The following is a 15,180-nucleotide window of genomic DNA, read 5'->3' as shown; positions in this document are numbered from 1 at the left end:
TTTATGGCCATTCTATGAAGTTGATGGTAACGCTATCTTTAGAGCACTGAAAACTTCTTGTTTCCTTCGACTATTGCTATTCCACTCTTTATAATTTTGTTATGAATTGAGTGAAGGAGTTGTATTTTTAAAGTTAGAGTAACCAAAGTAATTCCGTGATAATAATTAAAACAATCCCGAGAAGATAACATTTAAAAAGTTAAGGAGTCATAATAAAATATTATGTTAAAATTATCCAAGAATAGACTGCTGGCTACTATTTTTTTTATCAGTTGAATATAAACTCTAACATATTCTAATCAATTCCACCCTACCCAGGGATCCTCAGTGATAGCTAATCCATAGCTGCCATCCACAGCATGGTCCATTTTTCCTTGACAGTAATTTTCTTCCTATCCCCAATCTAAAATTCAGAATATGGAAATAGGATAGCTTTCTACTTTTCTACTGCATGTGATCATCTAAATGATTACTACTAGGGGATAAAATATGAAAAATATACATATATACATTAGCTATTAATAATCAATTCTCAACTGAATTATTTAATAAATGGCTTCATTAAGTTGTATTGGTAATTCAAATGGAAGTTTGTTGTACCTGGTCAAGTGATACATTATGCTTATGCTCACTGTTTTGTTTCCAAGAACAATGATAGCTAGATTTTAGGCTTCTTCAAGGCAGGGATAGATTGTGTTTTATACTTTATTGGTATAAATATAAATAAATATAATCAGCATGAGGAACAGAACTGATTATGCAGAAGGTACTTAATAAATAACTTGTTGGGTTTACTGATTTGCTTTTGCCTCTTCTTTAGGTTAAAAATAGAAGTGAGGACATTAGTAAATGGACCAATTCATTTCCCTTCAGCCATAAATGGCAATGAGCAAAGGAGCTATGTAAAACAGGACTCTTAACTGGAGCTTCAGAGGAGATTCCCTTAACTCCCTCAAATTACATTCAAAATTGTTTGTGTGTCCATATGTTCACTTTCCTGAGATGATCCATAGCTTTCTTCAGCTTTCAGCAAACCCTTAAGTCCATAAACTAGGAAGAACCATTGGTGCCTAATATCCATCTGCACCTGAAATGTCAGCTCTGATAACTAAGAAAACCTATCTACTTCTGCTTGGAATAAACTATAACATTTTTCTCTTATTTTTGATTTTCCTAAAGATGCTTGATATCCAGTTAGGATTGTTGCCCTAAGTACTATCTGGAATAAAGCAATGTATAAAGCATGACAACACAAAGGATAACTTGAGACTTCTCCTTGATCCCATGCTGCTCTGTACTAAGTTGGCACTTTGTGTCCAGGTACAGGTCAAAGTGGTTTTTTTTATCATTTAAAACTCAAATGGACTAAGTAATCTGGGACCTAATTATGGGGGAAATTAGCTATATCCTTATGCATGCTCACAGCCACTAAAATCCAGGGCAACACTTCAGCTAACGGTCCCTGCCTTGTCACTTCTAAGAATTTGGGGCAATCTGCTCTCAGCATGAGGAGTTGACTTTGGAATTTATGGTACACCTCACAGCCTAAACTCACCAGTCTTCAGAGGTAGAAAGCTTTTGGTTTTTTTTTTTACATACACGGACAGAAAAGATTAGTTAGTTGTGATCAAATCAGTTTAAAGTGTTTCTCTACACACCCCACCCTTTCCCAATAATGTGTTTTTAAGGAAGTTAATATTTGACTAGTTTATTGCACTGCTACAAATTGAAAAAAAGCAGTTATACTAAGGAACATTCCCTTTTTAGGAAGAAAAATCAAACCTTTATAATTATGCTACTGATTCTCAATCCAAATGATAATAACATATAAAAATGCATTTTTAGCAGTACATTTTTTTACTTTATTTTATTAATATATTTTTATTGATTTCAGAGAGGAAGGAAGAGGGAGGGAGAGATAGAAACATCCATGATGAGAGAGAATCATGGATTGGCTGCCTCCTGCAAGTCCCCCACTGGGGATCGAGCCAACAACCCGGGCATGTGCCCTTGACCGGAATTGAACCTGGGACCTTTCAGTTCGCAGGCTGATGCTCTATCCACTGAGCAAAACTGGCTAGGGCAGCAGTACATTTTATTATATTTAGTGTTTAAGTAACACGAAGGGCTATGGTTTATAGTATTTTAATCTTAGCTGTTCCAACTTTTACCTTTAAGTGGGTCAGAAATACTATATGTCTTATAGTGCTATTGTTTATTCTTCCTATTGTTTATCTTTTAAATGAACATAAGTTGAGATTGTTTTAAGTCTACATTCTTATTTTCAAATGTTGGCTTCTTGTGAATAGATGTATTTATTTTTACAAAGACAAGACTGCTCCCCTTGGTGGTCATCGGGGAAGATAGGGCTTTGTTACAGTCTTCAATTTCACAAGTAAGAAAAGCATGTGAAATGCTGTTGAAATCCTAAAGGGAACTTCCTAAGGAAAACAGAGCTTTAAAATTATTTTGGAAGATTGTGATGCATACCCATTTTAACGGTTGGTTATTGAGTCCATTTTGGTTATCAGAGTTTTTCTGCTCCTGCTGTAAGTTCCAGAGCTTCCTTTCAAGTAAAAAATTTAAATATCTGAGGTTTCAACATAACAAAAAGGCACAGGAATTCCATATCACAGTAATGGCTTCTAAGAAGATTGTAAATTGAGTGACAGAAGAGAAGCCATTTAAAGGAACCCCCACTAAGAACACAAGGCAGCACCCAAATAAATCCATTTTAATTTTCACTTTATTTCAGTTATATTTCAAAGCTGTGATCTCATGAGTGGAGAGAGAAGCAGCTCATAGAAGGGCCTAAGTTCAAAGGAATTGAAATGTAGCCTGGAATGTAAAATTGAGGACTTTCGCTTCTAAGAGTTTGATTGTAGAAATGCCAAGGTTGAAGCATGTGGGCTTGGTGCTTCAGCAGAATTAGTAGTCTAGGGTGACCCTGGTTGTGTTGGCGAATGGCCATGAAGTAATGCTCCTTACAAGAGAAAAGCTTGTACCTGACAAGCCTTTAGAAAGGTGCATTTCTCTTAAAAGACGTCTCCTGTCCTTCTCATCTAGAAGGGACATTACAAACTGCTAATAAATGGTGACATCCATGCTTCCAGAGATTAGATTTCCCCAGAGCTGAAATAAAGCACCCTTTAGCTTTCTCCCACCCAGGGTATCATCCCATTGGATTCCCTGCAGAGTGCGCTCTGCTTGCACCCTCTGGGAAGGTTGCACAATGGATCAGTAATCTCTGTTGTCTTTCTTTGCACTGGGGCTCTGGCCTCCAGAGGGGAAAATAGCTACACACACAGGGAAATGGCATAAGTTAAAATCATGCAAGCCTGGTTGGGTAGTAATGACTTTCCCAGGACCCAAGTCTTTGCCTTCAGGATACATGAAAACGGAAAACAATGTTTTTCATTCAACATTTATAGAGAACACACAGAGTACACGGTACTGTGCTAAATACTGGAGGGCATGCAAGAGGAGGCAAAACGTAATCCCTGGCCAGAGGATTCCTGACAGGAAGGCTCTTTCAAGTATCCCCAGACCTATGACCCTTCGAGAAATTCTTGGGTGAATAAAATTGTACTCAGTATTTTAAGTAAACATGGAAAAGGATACTGCTAGGGCAATACATCCTTAAGGAGACAGGGCATGTAAATGTGCTTGAAAATATTATTTCTAAGTTATACAGTGTGGCGGATGAATGAGGTAGGGGTTTTAAGGGGCTAAAGGCGCCCCGGTGGCCACACTAGCCCTTTCTCTAAGGAGCCTGACTTCAAAGAGGCACCGATCAGCTGTCTGCACAGTTAGCTGAATCCGAACAAAGGAGGCTGGCACTTTTACCTGGGATGTGGATAACTTGGAGGAAAAGTGGCCTCCAAGAAGGAAAAAGGGCAACCTTCCACCTGGAGTGAGAAGCGCCCCCAGCTACCCAACCGTGCAAGCTGACCGCATCCTCCATCGACCTCCTCCCGGCTCCCCGCTCCGCATCCTGTACTCAGGCCAGGCGGTGGGCCGCGCTCGGCCGGATTCCACCGCCCACTCCACGCCTGCAGCCCTCGCACCAGCCGGCTCCAGCCAGCGAGCTGCCACGTGCGCCCGGGTCCTCCGCCCGGCCCCCCATTGGTCCCGGCGCCCCCAGTGTTGCAGTGGTAACCGTGGGGTCCCGATTGCTGTCCCCCCCACCGGCACCCTCCCGCACCCAGCCAGAATCCGGACAGCGGTGGCGGGAGCGAGCGGCTCGGCCCCTCCTAGAAAGGGCAGCGCGACAGTGGGCTTTGGGCGCCGCCTCCGCTGCACCCGTGGCTCCGAGCGCTTCGCTCGGCTCAGCCCCGCTCGATCCGGAGCCCGCGCGCGCCGGGCTGCCTTCCCCTCCCCCTCTGCCGCCGCCCCGCGGGCAGCTCCTTTAGGCGAGACGCTCGGTCCATCCTTCTTCCCAGGTTGACGGATTTCCAGGGGTGAAGAATTTCGCCTCGGTCCCTACGAGCATCTCGGCCTCCCTTCCCCTCCCCTCGCGACTCCCCCACCCCGTGGGCGCGCGCGCACAGACACACACTCCCACTTGCAGGCGCGCGTGCGCGAGCCCCGAGTCGCGGAGTCTCCAGCGCCGCTCAGCAGAGCCCACTCTTTCGGGCGCCGCTACTCACACAGGCTTCCAGCCGCCACGGGGCGTCCTCTGTCTGCGGCAGCGGCGGCGGAGGCGGCGGACGGAACCGTGGCTGCAGCCCGGCCCCTTCTCGCAGCTCCGTGCCCTGGACGGAGTCCGGGAGAAGCGGAGGAGGACACCGAGACGAGGAGGAGCCGCGCCCGGCGCCCGGCTCCGCGCGACGGGCTGTCTCCGCTCCGGGTATCACGGCCCCAGGTAAGCAGCTCCGGGGCCCGCAGCATCCCTGGAGCGTCCGGTGTTGGAGCCGGGCTTCCCCAACCCCGCCCCCGCCAAGGCGCGGGGGTCCAGGCTTGGGGAGGAGAGGGCAGGCGTGGGGGGAGGTGGCTGGAGCCAGAGGTGAGGCTGTTAGGGTGGGTGTTTGGAAGTGTGGGGGCTTGGGCAACACCCCCGAGCCTTTCTTCGCCCTCCCCCAGTGCCAGCTCTGTCACTTTTATGAGCCCGGGGGTGTCCGGCGCCCCAGACAGCTGTTCGCCTCTCTCCCCGCTGCGGGCAGCCAGTGTTGGCTCCGAGCTCCGCACCCGCCGCGCGCCTCCTACCTCCCGTGCACCTTGGACAGCGCACCCCGCCTCCCATCGCCCCCGGAACCGCACACGGGACTGCGTCCTGCTCCCGCCACCCTCCCGCTGCCCTCTTCTTTCCAGGTTGCCACCCTCCTGCCCTGCATCCCTTGTCCTCCCTGCCTTGGCGGACTCCGCTCTGGTGCGGGCCAGAAACTTTCCTCCTTGCTAGCCTGCGCTAGGTACTATTGTTGTTATTGGTGACTGTCCCCTTAACGCCGGTAACTCAGACACCATGGATGTGTCCTCCTCGGTGGGAGCAGGTCCTGCCCTGCCGAACCCTAGGCAAAAAGAGGCAGGGAACAGTTGGACTCGGAAGCTGCCAGGGTGCAGAACCCGCGCCTCTCCGACTTCCCACCTACCGGGACTCGACACGTGCGCGCCTCCCACAGACAGACACTGCCCATCCCCGACCACCCTTGTCCTCCTCCTTCACGGCCACGGCCACCCCATAGGTTGGACACCCGGGGCTCGAAGGACCTGATTGGCTAAAGGGGTAACCCGGCCTCCTTTTCGGAGTGGGGGTGGTTCTGTGTGTTGTAGTTGTCATCCCCAGGCGTGCGCATGGGGGAAGTGGGGTCTACAGGTAGCCAAGCTGCTTGGGTGGGATCCTCGTGTCCCATTGTGTATTGCTACTCAACCACTCTCTTTCCTCCACATACACTCCTGCTTTTCTCCTTTTCTGTCTCTTTCTCAACATTTTACTGCTGTAACATTAAAAATTGGCCTGTAACCCTACTTTTATTAATATTATATTTGTTCGTTGGCAGTGATTTTTAAAAGCAGATCTAGAAGGATGAAGGAAACTGTGTGGGAGGTTCATGGCAAACTGGGCTGCGCGTTTGAGTCCAGTAGTTTGGAGAAAGTAATGGGTGCGTCAGGGATCTGAAGAGGGTTGAAAAGGTGGGAAGGAAATTGTTGTTTGGAGGAGAGACAGAGGTGAGCAAGCTTGGAAAGCTGAGGGAGAAGGAAGTGGGTCATTTGTGGAGTGAGATGTGAAAGAGAAACCCAGACAGGCGCTCCTGGGAGGTGGAGGTAAGTGCGTTTTGAAGAGGATTCCGTCTGGGAAAGTGGTAATTTTGAGCTAGTATTTAGTTCGTTATTAACATACTTAATTTCTGTTTTGCCCTTGGAGACTTTGTAGTAATAATGTCAATCCATTTAGTGGATTTTACTTATTCCAATTTCTTGTAATATATAGATTTGCAAGTAGTAATGAATTTCAAAGGCTTCTCTGAGGGATGCACTAAAATAGGTAAGTTAGAGTGCTTTTGAAATATTGTGAGGGAAGGCTGGTGAGCATTGCATAAATCCAAAGATTGTTCTGGAATTATTTAGGGCCCTTGCTGAAGTATATGAGTATGCATAAATAATACTGATTTCTCTTCATTTCAAAGTGTGATTGGCTCTAGCATTTTGAAGCTTTAATTCCTTCAGGCTGTTTTGATGTTGTGTCTGTACATCAAGAATATTGTAATTCTTATCTTTAGAAGCCTTGTCGCAAAACAAAAAGCAACTGATGCAAGTTAATGTTGACAACTTTATATTGAGTACACTGTGTGTTATTTTATTTGTAAGCTAGTAAAATATGCAAGAGTAACATAGCATGACTGTTATTCCCCAGGGACCTATATCAAAACAAAGTGGGAATCACATGAGGCTATTCCAGGGAGAATAATTCAATTATTTAAAAAAATGAATATATTTTAAGATTTTTAGGTGTAAACAGCAACTGAATTTTCCCATTTGAATTATTATCTTTGTACACAGTGGTAGCACATGATATTAAGTAAAGTAGCATATTAAATGTTAGATGATTCTGAAGTATATAGTAAAGGCTTTCCATTCATTATTTTATATAAGTAGACAGAATATTATGACTGTATGAATTTGATACAACTGGCAAATTAGAAATTATTGCTATTGTTGAGAAAATAATTTTACTGTGTTTTCATATCTTTAAGTCATGCCTTGATTTGCCCTCAGGGATTTAGATTCTGGTTTTTGGCCTAAAAAAAAATGTATTTAGAGGTAGTCAGGAGAAGAATGTATATATTCACACATATGCATCTATGCAAAATATATGCATGTATATCAGCTCACAGCTATATATCAATATATATAGTTTTGGAACACATTCAGTGTGTTTGTTTATATATTCGTTGTCATCATTCTTAGAAAATTTTCTTACATCTTCTTGTCCAAAAGGTGGCCCTGTTTTAAACTGTAGAAAGCATTATCACCAGTAGAATTGGCCAATAGATCATGGAAACAGACAATAGTATTTTGTTGCTTGGCAACCACTTACTGTGAATGAAAAACAAAGCAGTGACAGCTGCTTCCACATCCTGATACTCATATTGTAGCTCAGGAATTGCAACCCTCAAATGAGACACATCTACGAAGTTTCATTTGAGTAAAGTGAAGCTGTTTCTTTTTGGAGATTTTTAAACAAGAATATTTAAACCTTTTATTATAATAAGAATTATATTGTTATTGTGAGGTGAAATGAAACATCTAATTTCAGTTGCCCTCTTTAGTCCAGTATCAACTGAAAAATGCAAGATTGGGAGGAGTGTTTAGCCTCTTCTTATTCTTCCCTTTATAGTTCAGTAAGCACGTTTTCTGCTGCCATAGGTCCTCTCAGAATTTTACAGAAACTTTGGAGCTCTCTATGATACCTAAACAAATGGCTGGATTTTAACTGCTAGGAGATTAGAGATTGGTGCTCTGGCCTAACCCTTTAATTTTCAGACCCTGAGGCACAGTGAGGTGATGTGACTTGACCCTGGGGACAAAGCCATTTCCATAATGTCTTCCCTCAGGTCACACCTGAAAAAATTTCCCCTCATTTCCTCCTCCTTTTTTGTTGCTCTTTATTTACATAAAATTTATAACCAAGATATTTATCCTGATAAAGATACTTAGAAAATCCGGTGATATTTGGAAGTGAGAATTCAGTTTTGACATTAGACTGTAGTTTAGGATTCGTTGTATACTGTGTATCCTGCCTTTAACCTCTGAAAGTGCAGACTCCCACCTCTCCCCAGACTGGAGAAGTCCAGTCTTTTTCCTTGGTAGTTGTTTACAGCTTTGGACAATCTTTAATGATCTATTATTCTCTATGTGAATTTTAAACAGGGATGAGATTGAAGATTATGTTGGTCAGCTTGTATACCTGCAAGAGTTTAAACATTTTAGCTAATTAATCACTGGTTCCAGCCTTCTGTCTGCAACATGATAGACATGCTGTTGTTGTAGTGATCTGGGCTCTTTAATGTATGTGAGATGGACTGTGTCATTGCATAATACTTGTTTCAGTCTTTTATCAAAGCTGTCTTGCCACAAGTGTTACCCGAAGCCTGTTTGCGGAGGACAAGTCATTTATCTGTGAGAGATGGTAATAGTGCAGATTGTTTCTCAACTGTAACACGATAAGGCATAGATTGTTGGGGAGGCAAACTTGGATCACATATGTATTATTAAGCATCCCTTCTAACTTAAGAAGTATATTGCATGGGTGATGTGTTTTGAGGTTTCTTATGCTATTTTAAAGAATCTATAATCCTTTGATAATATTTATGGTGAAGGTAGGCATTTAACTTTAATATGACACCTTAAGTAGAAAATTTTGGACTGGACTGGTTGGAGAAACAATGGAGTGACAGTATTAAGTACCGTTGAAGAGCCATTTTCACCAGAAAAGCATGCACTTTAGCAGATTTGTAGGGGGGGAATAAATTGATTTACAGCATGTTTAACCTAGTTTTAGAAGTCTGCTATTAACTTGTTCTAGCTAGAAGGGTTTTCAAGCAGAATAATAATTTGGCAGATTTCAAGCGAATGTCAACTGATTTCTTTAAAAAAAATAGGTCTGGCTATGAGTTTGTCCAAGACAAGTTTTTTTTTTGTTTTTGTTTTTTATTCTCTAGGATTAATCTGAATTTTAAGGTTAATGTTATTTTTTAAAAATTTCTGAACTATTTATTTCTCTTTATATTGTGTCATATTCAACATGCTATAGTTCACACATTTTACTTTAACCCACTGGAATCTTGAAATTTAACTAACTTCCCTGTCCTGTCTTCATGTACAAGATAATGTGTTTGTATGTATATATGCAAACACATACACAGTTCTTACATTTTTTCCTTTTTGTTGTTTTCATCCTTATGATCGAACACAAAAGAACTTGATTTGTGTTCCTTTTTAATATAGTAAAGAGAAGCCATAAGCAAGAGATATTTACGTTTTCAATTTTCTTATGTCAGCTTCTGCTATTATAGCCTGTAAACTCTCACCCACACAAATAGGATGATTACTAAAAACAAGGAAACAAATAAATACACATCTAAGCATCATCCCATTTGCTACCCTCCAGGCTAGCCAAGAAAGTATATTTTCTCATTCTCAGACACATATATTTCCACATACACACCCACATACATATTGAGTTTAAGGTCCTATAGACTCTTGTTTTTTATTATAAAAGTATTTGATTGGGAAACCTGTGTATGGTCATTTTTAAAAGCAAATACTACTTATTCATTTTTTTCAGAAATGCAATAGCATTTGAAAGAATTAAATTGAATTATTCCCGTTGGAGATTTTTAAATTTATGCTGAGACTGTAACTCATGGCCCTCACAACAGTGCCTGCAACAACAGAGCCGGGCACCTGGTAGGCACTCAGTGTGTGTTTTATAGATTGTGCACTTGCCTTCCTTCTTTTCCCAACGTTGTAAATAACTCAATTTGTATTTATATGAAGAGTAAAAGTTGAAAAAATGGAGAAGATATTACTGCGGTTTTTAAAATTGTTTCTGACACTGTATTAAAAGGTAGAAATAATTAACTTAGCCGGTGATATTTTGGAATATATTTATTGTTAGTATAGAAAGTTACACTAGGGGTATTGATTTTTCACAAATACAGCCATCCTGAGTACAGACTGGCTCTTTAATAGCCCACAGCAGCATAACGAAGGTTATGGCAGCTAGTCCGAAGGAATACTTTATTTAGTTGGAGCTGGAGGGTGAAGCTTGCTAGCCACAGTGTAATTATCCAGACTGGAATGTGGCCAAGGTGCTGTGCTGCACATCCCAAACACTGGGAGAGAAGCCACGACGAAGTCTTTAGTGACTTCCGACCTCTTCTTTGGTCTTATTTGCCAGAGAGCACCTTGAAAAGCTTGAAAATTGCCGAGGCTGTTGTGCACATAAGGGCTAGAGCCCAGGGTGACCATCTAGATTCCCCATACCACATTTCTGGTCATTGGAAGAAGTCACCATCCCAACCAAGAGTTCGGTGCCATTGAGAGAAGACTTGCTTCTTTATCCTGCTCCCTCTTTTGTGAAGTCTCTTGGGGAAACCCTGGCAGAATCACAAGGCAAGAAAAATCTGACAAGCTTCCAGTTCCTCTTGAAGAATCCTTCAGCTTTCTACCACTTTCTAGGTGTTTCTTTCCTTTGTAGGATTTAATTAGCAGTTTCTTATCAGAAAGTCTTTGTTAAGGTCATGCTAAAAAAGGTTACAGTGTTTTTTTTTTTTTTTTGGAGTAATTTTTGAGTGTCTTGCATATAGTAGGTGCTCAATATTTATTTGTTTAGTTTTACTAGTGGAATTGTACCTACTATTTTGATATGGAAGATAGTTTTGCTCAGGAAACCTACTTAGACAATACCATACTATTTTCTTTTCGGACTATTTCTTTAAAAACATTTATGGAGCATTTACTATATGAATGGCATAGTATTTGGCTCTAGTTGTCATAAAGATTGTTAAGGCACAGTTTGTGCTCATGGAAGAGAATATATACTACTTGCATGGAAGTGTATACATTCAGTGTGGTTTTCAAATGACTATGCAGGGTGGTCAGTAGGACTGGAGAGCAGGGCAAGAGACAGACCATGGAGGACCTAGTAAAGCCCACCAAAGATTTTGCACTTAATGATATGTCCGTGTTTCACAACCTACCTATTCAAAGAAATCCCATGAAATGCTTGCTACAGTACTGATTCCTGGGTCCCTGCCCCCCAGACCTACTGAATCAAAATCTTCAGGGAAGTGGCCCGGTGGAACAGACATGGTCAGTTTCATGCTCATATGCCAAGATGCTCACTGCTGTAGTACATGTCTGCAGAAATCTGCAGCAGGTACCTACCGTTTTCCACTTGAGGGCTTTCTCGCTCATATGTGGAACAGCTTGGTAGGGCCACGAAGGAAATTGCCTCAAAAGTGGACTTCAGCCCTAGCTGGTTTGGCTCAATGGATAGAGCGTCAGCCTGCGGACTGATGGGTCCCAGGTTCGATTCCGGCCAAGGGCACATGCCTGGTTTGCGGGCTTGATCCCCAGGAGGGGGCATGCAGGAGGCAGCCAATCAATGATTCTCTCTCATCATTGATGTTTCTACCTATCTCTCCCTCTCCCTTCCTCTCTAAAATCAATAAAATATATTTTTTTTAAAAAGTGGACTTCAGACAATGACAAAAGAGAGCTGGGTGGTAATGCACTAGCATCCTGGACTCTCAGGTGCAATAATTGACACACATTCTACACTGTGTCCCAGAGTTCCCCAGTGAAACTGAGCCTCAGTTGTCCATAATGGCAGTCTGCTAGTAACCTGTTTTATTGACTATCTCCATTTCCTCTACCAGTAGTTCCTATGATTCCTCCCAAATAAATAACTTGCATTTACATTATGTCTCAAGGTCTGTTTCTGGAAGAACCCAACATGTGATATTGAAGAATCTGCTTTATTTTATTTGTTGTTAATGTCCCCACTGGTTTTTAAAATGAGGCAAACTTAGAAGACCCAGCCTTAGGTGATAGAGAGTTACTGAAGGACTAAGATGAGGGCATTGCATTACCACTGTTTGATCTGCAACTTAGAAAGATCCCGTGGTCAGGTGAGTGGGGAATGAACTGATGGAGGGAGAGTTGGGGACATGGAGATGAGCTAGGAGGTGTCCAGGCAAACACAATGGTGAGCACCTAATCCAAGGGAGTGACTCTGGGGTGGCGGTGGGGAAAGGATACAAAATGGATTTGATGGGAAGCTGTTTGGAAAGGTCAGCATGGCATAGAGGCCTGTGATACGTGGTCACTTAGCTCACTGCCAGTCCCAAACCAGGATTTACCCTACCCTGCACCATTGCCCGGCCCGTTAGGCTCGGCACCCCTTGAACGGCTGAGACTCCTCTGTCTTTCCTGTAATTGTGATCAGGATTACTAGGTTTAGGTAGAGCGATTCTGGGCATAAGTAAAAGAATAAATTAAAGAATATAAATAATTCACTACCAGATCATTAAAAGAAGAAAGATACATATTGTGGCGTTGTAGAAAGAAGAGTTGGAAGATGTCTGTGATGCATGTTCACTTTGTGATTACAGTGGCGCCCCCTCCCCCCCTTGCCCCCCCTATACTTTTGGCTAAGAGGTAATTTTCATCTACATCAATTTCTGGAAGACCTAGCATGCACTTATGTCTATTGTTTCCCCTGATCCTCTAATATCCTGTATTTTAGCTAAGTGATTGAATGCTAGTTGGGGGTGGGGCTGGTTCTTTGCTCTTGTTCTGTCAAAATGCCAGGCTTTTGACTGCAGTTTCTCCTGCCCAGTCTTAGGCCACCAGTTCCCCAGAGAGATCAGAGGGTGGGAGGAGGAAAGTATAAATCCATAAAGAGAACCATTTTGAATTAAATGCTTAATTATGAAATGAGCAGGTTTAAACTTGTTAGATGATGGGAAATAAGATCAGGCAGCCTTCTAATTGTCTCGTGTATGAATACTAATACTCTGGCTCTGTCTAGTGAGAAAGGCAAAGACTGAATAATGAAAATAGAGCACCCTGAGACCGTCATATTTCTGCAAAAGTAGAATTGAGCCAATGACAAAGAGGAAACCAAATTATGAGAAATTGTTGAATGATCAGCAAGGAGCTCACTGGCCTTACTTGACAGTGAGAACAAATCATGACAGTAGAAATACTGAACATATGAGTGTAAAGAGGCTGGAGACACTATGGGTGTAATATGGTAGAAAGGAAGAGGCCTTATTAATTTAGCATATTATACACATTTACATTTTTAAATTTTTTAATCATTTACTTATTTAAAAATATTTTTATTGATTTCAGAGAGGAAGGGAGAGTGGGAGAGAGATTAAAAACATCAATGATGAGAGAAAATCATTGATCGGCAGCCTCCTGCATACCCCCTACTGGAGATGGAGCCCACAACCTGGGCATGTGTCCTGACCAGGAATCATACTGTGACTCTGTGGTTCATAGATCGATGCTCAACCACTGAGCCATGCTGGCCGGACCATTTATGATTTTTTAAATTAAAATTTTTATTTGCGGATAATTATAGATTCATATGCAGTTGTGAGAAATAATAGAAGAGATCCTGTGTGCCCTTTACCCATTTCCCCCCAATGGTAACACCTTGCAAACCTATATAGTACAATATCACAACCAGGATATTGATTGATATAATCCACTAATCTCATTTAGATTTCTCCACTTTTACTTCTACTCATTTGGGTGTGTTGTGTCTACATAAATGCATATGTGCATTCTTTTCTATTTAATACTGATATTTTATTTTGAAAAGAGCCTTTTCCATTCTAGAATTTCGAAAATAAAAATCACTTGTTTAGACTAGTCCTGGCTTAATTGTAACTGAAGGAAGGTGCTATAGAACAAATTCCTCAACCCCCTTCCAAGTATGTGATTCTGCAGTGCATCCTCAGGGGCCACCTGAATGTGGCATCTAGGTCACGGGGCCTTTGGCCAAATGTAGCTTTCACTTTATTTATTCCTTGGTTACCATTATATGACATTATGAAAACCTTTTAAAAGTGTGACTCTTGTAAAAGAAGCTTGCGTGTTAAAGCTATTGTTACTCCTCTTCCTTGTACCAGCATTTCTATCCTTCCCTTCCAGTATTCCCCGCCCTTCCCTCTTCCTCTCTGTGTTGCTTTTCCAGATTTCTGAGTCAGCTGGCTCCCATGTGAGAGGCACATGGGCAATAGCAGGGAGAAGGGCAGAGTATTAGTATTCATATATGAGATTGTTAGAAGCCTGCCTTTTGTTTTCTTTCCTCTAGCCTCCTGTGGCATCTCTGACAGTGGGAATGCCTCCTCTGTAGCACCGCTCATACTTGACAGACCTCTGATTCTAGCTGCTCACAAGTGAACTTGGCCCATGGACTCCAGCAACACCACCTGCTGCGGTTGTCTCTTTAGCCTGGGCAGGTAGCAGCTCCCTGCTCCTGACAGCCTCTGGATTACCTCAGTATCCTGTAGTAGGCTCTCTGCTCCTCCATCACCTGGGCAACCAATTCTCTATATTAAATTTCCTTCCATGAAAAAATACTTGAAGAGATTATTATTTTCCTAGTTAGACATTCCCCAGTTCCTCAAAGCATGGCGATGATACACATCTGATGAGGTTTTCCTCTTCTGACATTCTGGTTTCTTCCACTGCAAAAATGTTGCCAGCTACAGTCAGAATAGAAAGTACCTGTATTTAGGACCCTAGCCCTTCCCCTAGAAATCTCTGTCCCTTTACTGACTGTTCCTTCCTTCCTAGTCTCTGGTTTTTCAAACACTAATTTCCCTTTATGAAATATAACACTAATTTCTCTTTGTCAAGTATATTTGGCGTTTTGGCAATTTCCCCTATTGTCTTTGTTAATCTATTCTTGAGCTCCTCATTTACCAAGTTTGTCTACCTGATCTTCTGCCAGTAGTACTTACTGACCTCATTGCTGTGTCTAATATCTTTATGCCTGTATTCACAAGTTGGTCCCATGGCTCAGTCCTGAACGTACTTTGGTTCACAGGTCAGACCTCTGCTAGTTGAGGATTTGGTTTTGCTGGCACTTCACTTTGCTGCACTAGAGTGCTTTTTAAATATGTATTAACAGGCTCTTTTACCTCATCTCCTATA

General features: G+C 42.4%; 1 protein-coding gene across 2 annotated transcripts in view; it reads left to right on the top strand.

Annotated features, from left to right (window-relative positions):
* Nucleotides 1–4,650: 4,650 nt before the first annotated feature.
* The window catches only part of ENOX1 (ecto-NOX disulfide-thiol exchanger 1), a 576,449-nt gene continuing 565,919 nt past the window's right edge, over nt 4,651–15,180 (top strand). For both annotated transcript variants that reach the window (XM_070409022.1, XM_070409021.1), the window contains exon 1: nt 4,651–4,864. The gene's annotated coding sequence lies outside the window, so the exon portion shown is untranslated. The remainder of the gene's footprint in view (nt 4,865–15,180) is intronic.

Source organism: Myotis yumanensis, unplaced genomic scaffold, assembly GCF_028538775.1.
Source record: "Myotis yumanensis isolate MYYU_CA2020_CCGP unplaced genomic scaffold, mMyoYum1.0.hap1 SCAF_3, whole genome shotgun sequence".
Lineage (NCBI taxonomy): Eukaryota > Metazoa > Chordata > Mammalia > Chiroptera > Vespertilionidae > Myotis > Myotis yumanensis.
This window is presented reverse-complemented; position numbering and strand designations above follow the sequence as displayed.